At 39.2% G+C, this 5,408-nt stretch overlaps 1 long non-coding RNA gene across 1 annotated transcript in view; it reads left to right on the forward strand.

The window, feature by feature from the left end:
- The first annotated feature begins 5,018 nt into the window (after window positions 1–5,018).
- Window positions 5,019–5,408, forward strand: part of LOC106723860 — a 42,640-nt gene continuing 42,250 nt past the window's right edge. Inside the window, exon 1 of the long non-coding RNA XR_001359596.1 lies at window positions 5,019–5,122. This is a non-coding gene — a long non-coding RNA (uncharacterized LOC106723860). The remainder of the gene's footprint in view (window positions 5,123–5,408) is intronic.

Raw genomic sequence — 5,408 nt, forward strand, 5'->3', positions numbered from 1 at the left:
AGGGGGGGGGTGTCCCCTCTCTGCTCTGTGTTTACCCGAGTATGACTTGGTGTTACGCTGAAATTTTTGTTGTTGGTCTTTTATTTTTTAAAGGAATATCAGTCCTGCCTCACCCCTTATACCATTTAAGCTCCCCTGTAAACTGTTACTTAGCTAATGCAATACACAGTAACTGGGTTTTATTTCAGTTACAGTGACCTTAAAGCAGTGGTTCTCAACCTTCTGGCCCTTTAAATACAGTTCCTCATGTTGTGACCCAACCATAAAATTATTTTCGTTGCTACTTCATAACTGTAATGTTGCTGCTGTTATGAATCGTAATGTAAATATCTGATATGCAGGATGGTCTTAGGCGACCCCTGTGAAAGGGTCGTTCGACCGCCAAAGGGGTTGCGACCCACAGGTTGAGAACCACCGCCTTAAAGTGAACGTGTTCTCTTTTAGAAAGCGTGCATTTATTTTGCAGTGTCCGCGATTGGTTATAGAGCGCAATCAGTTGAGAAACTCTATCACCTAGGTTATTTAACCTCAGTGATGTGTAATCAGGTCTAGTTTTCCTGATTTTCTTTTGTTGTTCACTCATATATTAAGCAAGTGTGTACAGCTAGCCTTTACAGTTTTTGGTGATTTCAAGCTACAGAATAAATATCCACAGCTTCTGGGGAGTGAAAATTAAGAAGTTGGTTCAGAGGTAGCCCTGAGACCACTAGCAATCATTTCCTTTTTCGGGGCCTCAGTTCCTTTCCTATACAGTAAAGGGACCTTCCACTGGCCACATTCTGTGATGGGGCACATGTGCCTGGGCTTCCAGGGACGTGCTGTATGCTGGGGTTTGGAAGGCCTGAGGAAACACTGGCTGTGCAAGCTGGCGCCCAGCTACCCCGGGACTCATCCTTTCTATTCTTCTCTCCTACACTGTGGCCTGGCTCATGTTTCTCTCTTATTTAACAAGAAGTAATGGAGGTCACATTGCCATTGGAATGTGCCTGGGACTTCCCTCCTCAACAAGGAACATAAATCAGTTCTTCAAGGCCCAGCACACGTCCCATGTAAGCGCTCAAGGTCAAGAATCTTGCTCTCTTTGTTCATTGCTCCATCCTTGGTCCCCAGTGGAGTGTCTAGTACATAACAGGAACTTAAGTATTTGCTGAATGAATCACTCAGTCCTATTCTGTCTTGTCATTTGCTACCTTATATTTATTTTTTAAAACATTTTTAGATTTACAGGAAAATTGATAAACAACAGAGTCCCCATATACCGCACACCCAGTTTCCCCTATTATTAACATCATACATGAGTATGGTATAGCTGTCATAATGAATGAACCAGTACTGATTCACTATTATTTACTAAAGTACATATTTGTTCAGATTTCCTCAATTTTTACCTAATGTCCTTTACAAATATTTTTATTGTTTTCAAAGAGGAAGGGAGAGGGAGAGAGAGATAGAAACATCAATGATGAGAGAGAATCATTGATCGGCTGCCTCCCGCATGTCCCCTACTAGGGGTCAAACACTTGGACATGTGCCCTGATCAGGAATCGAACCATGACCTCCTGGTTTGTAGGTCAATGCTCAACCACTGAGCCACTCCGGCTGGGCCCTAATGTCCTTTTTTTTTTGTTCCAGGATCCTGTCCAGGATACTGGGTTACATTAGTCAGCATGTCTTCTCAGACTCCTCTCAGCTGCCACACCTTCCCAGAGTTCCCTTATTTTGAAGTGCTGATGAGGTATTTTGTACAACGTTCCTCATTGTTACCTGATGTTTTCCTCGTCATTAGACTGGGGTTGTGGGTTTTGGGGAGGAGGATCACGGAAGGGGAGTAACATTCTCATCCCATCATTTCAGAGGTACAGACTGTCAACATGATACCACTGTTGATGGTGACCTTGGTCACCTGAGGAGGGCGTGTATGTCAGGTTCTCTACGCAAAGTTCCTCTTCGTTCCTCTTTCTGTGCTGCCCTCTTCGGAAGGACATCACTATGCACAGCCCACACGGAAGGAGAGGGAGTTATTTTCAGCCTCCTTGAGGCCAGAGTGGCTGCATACATTATCGGGAATTCTTCTGCAAGGGAGATTTGTCTCTTCTCCCCAATTTATTTAATCAACTGTTTGCTTTTTCTATGCGGCGATTCTTCTCCAAAAGGCGGTGAGCTCCTTGAAGCAGAGACTGTTTTGTATGCTCTTCCATTTTCCCAATGACTTACCCAAAGCTTGGCGTACAGAATAGATGCTCAGGCACCGCAATAAAGGATGTCCATGCTTTCAGTCCTGGGAGTGTTCTGGTGATGGCTTATCTTTCTCACGGCAGGATTTGGGCCAGGACGTTGCCAATTTGGCTCTTGGTAAAGGTGTAATCCAAATGCTAATAGTAACAGTGATCCTGACACGACCAAGCTCTTTATACATGTTCTCATAGAATTTTTGTAACATACCTGTAAGGTGGATATCATCCTAATTTTATAAATGAAGATACTGATGCCACGATTGAATAAAAGACATGTCCCAAGTCACACAGCAAGAGAGCAGAGCCAGAATTCAGATCTAGGTCTCTAAAGCCCATGCCCATAGCCACCAGGTTATACTGTATTTTTCCTCCTAATTTCCAAATAAAGCCACAAGGAAAGGTTTAAACAAATGCCAGAAGGTGACAGAAATGACAAGGGCTGTGAGAATATGGGGGGAGGGGAGGGGAATCACTGAGTGGGATGGCTGCTGTGGCCAGGCATGTGTGGCCTTGATACCTGCTATGGAGTTGGTGCACCCTCAAGAGAAACATATAACTCATAGGTTAGCATAACACGATAATTAGAAAATATTATTGTGTATTCCAAATACAGATATAGCAGGTTCTGCTCATATTTTTAACATTCAGATCAAACAATAATTTAAAAAAATATATTTATACAGAGCAAAACGCCTAAGGTGCTGCAGTGAGTTTGTAAGATCGATGGGCATGGGTGCTGATCCCAAACCCTTTTCTCCAGGGGTCCACTCTAGCAATGATTTTCATAATGTACGTATGGTAAGACTATTTAGTCTCTTCTTCCCTGGGATATGTGGTTGATTTGTGGTGTGGTGGTCAAATGATAGTGGCAGTAGTAGTAATTTGAAGTCAATGATTGAATAAGCTTGGTTGAGCCATTAGAAACTTAAATAAAATATCTTGTACATATGTGTGGTTCTGGGGAATTGTATGTTGATAGTGTTGTTAAAATGTGAAGCTCATATAACATTTTCTATTGGAACAAAGACTATATGCTGTGTACAAAATGTTTCCAAATAATTATGTATAGCAAAGCCCAATTCCTTCATTACACATTAATTGTAAGAAGTTGGGCATGAGAAACAGCTCTTTGAAATATGCTATAGATGAATTGAGTCAATTAATAAGGCTTAATCCCTTCCCTTGTTTTTCAGTTTTTCTGTTCTGCTGAAATAGTGTTTTCACATTACAGAATAACTGTTGAAAATGTTTTCACAGTTTGTCAAATCTAAGCCACAATAAAATATAAGACATTATTACTAATGTAATTTTATTTGAGAGTTTTGATTGGAGTTTATTTGAACCAAAACTGATAATTGCTGGGAAGCAAAATGTTCCCATTAATGTAATTTTAAATAAGAAAAAATGCTTCTGGGAAAACTATGCTGATTACAAGATGAATGTTAAATTTTCAGAGATGTTAAAATGTGGATAAAATGTGCATCAATGACATATGTTATTACCAGTTCTAAAAGATATATTTTTATAATAAATGATTCATATAAAATATTTACACCTTGTAAAAGGAAAGGGAGAACACATCAAAAAGAGTTGTAATTATATTTAGCTTTTTAAAAAATATTTTTATTTATTGATGAGAGAGAGAGAGAGAAACACATCAATTTGTTGTTTCACTTACTTATGCATTTATTGATTCCTGTACGTGCCTTGACTGGGGATAGAACTTGCAACCTTGGCAATCCTGACAATGCTCTAACCAACTGAGCTACCTGACCAGGGCCTACATTTAGCTTTGAGTTTCCTGGAAAGTTAGACACACAAAAAATAATTATACTACTTATTGAATGATTAAAGGGATTTATTCCCCTTGGAAGGCAGACTTTTTTTCTTCTTCTGAAACTGAGTTATAAAAAGAATTGCTGATTTGAGCATATATAAAGAACTGTAGGCAATGTTATGGAAGTTGTCTTCATCATTTTTAAAGACACAGAAACATTTTCTTTCTTTTTTTAAAAACATGTATAAAATATTTTTAAAATAAATTTTAAAAGTCAATGCCCTGGCCAGTGTGGCTCAGTTGGTTAGGTGTTATCCCTCACACAGAAAGGTTTCCAGTTCGATTCCTGATCAGGGCACATCCTGGTTTGTGGGCTCTGCCCCTGGTTGTGGGTGTGCAGGAGGCAGCCAATCAATGTTTCTCTTTCTCTCTCCCTCTCTCTTCCTGTCTCTCTAAAAATCAACAGAAAATATTTAAAAGAAGAATAAGTCAAAATAACATGTATTCTTTTATAATTTAGAACATAGGATAGAAACCAGTTTCTACAGAGAAGGATAAAATAAAGCCTTCTAAAGAAAACTAGAGTACAGCATTTGTTTTGACCAAAAATATAATTAATGGAATGTTATTTTATTTTACCTCTATGAAATTAAGAATAGATGTTTTTTATTTTTTCCCCCACACAATATCTACTACTGAAAACAACAACCCTGAGAATCCTCTTGAAATCACAAGATATATTCTGATATATTTTTATATCCATCCTCCAGATTTTAATTTGTTAGGCAAGTATACTCTGGAGAGATAATCTGATGATAGGAAGAGCAAAGCTTGAATTTCTGCCTTCATTTTGGAGTCTGCCATTATTTCCATTTCTTTTTTCCAAAATGGTTGGCAAGTAACATACGGTCTCTTCAGGATACTGTCAAGTTTCATTCAGTCCCATTCGCTCAATAGAACTAAAGTGTCTTAAGGTATATCTAACTAGTCTTGATGTGGCTTCTTCTGTAGATCTTTGGTTGCAAGACTTCTGTTCAGCTCATCTTCAGTTGGTTATGTGGGATGATTGTTCTATATTTTAGCTGTAATTCCAGTTTGGTCCTGGGATGAGGTGAGTGTAACTCCCACCTACTCTGCTGCCATCTTGGATCTCCCCGACATAGAAACATTTTCATTTGACCATTTCTTCAATCTCTGAAAGCAGAAAATATGAGTGAAGATTTGGCCAATATCTTTAGAAAGCTTTTTTTAAAAAAAAATAAATCTTTATTGTTCAGATTATTACAGTTGTTCCTCTTTTTTCCCCCCATAGCTCCCCTCCACCCGGTACCCAGCCCACCCTCCGCCCTCACCCCCCCACTGTCCTCATCCATAGGTGCACGATTTTTGTCCAGTCT

Source organism: Myotis brandtii, unplaced genomic scaffold (genome assembly GCF_000412655.1).
Source record: "Myotis brandtii unplaced genomic scaffold, ASM41265v1 scaffold667, whole genome shotgun sequence".
Classification (NCBI taxonomy): Eukaryota; Metazoa; Chordata; class Mammalia; order Chiroptera; family Vespertilionidae; genus Myotis; species Myotis brandtii.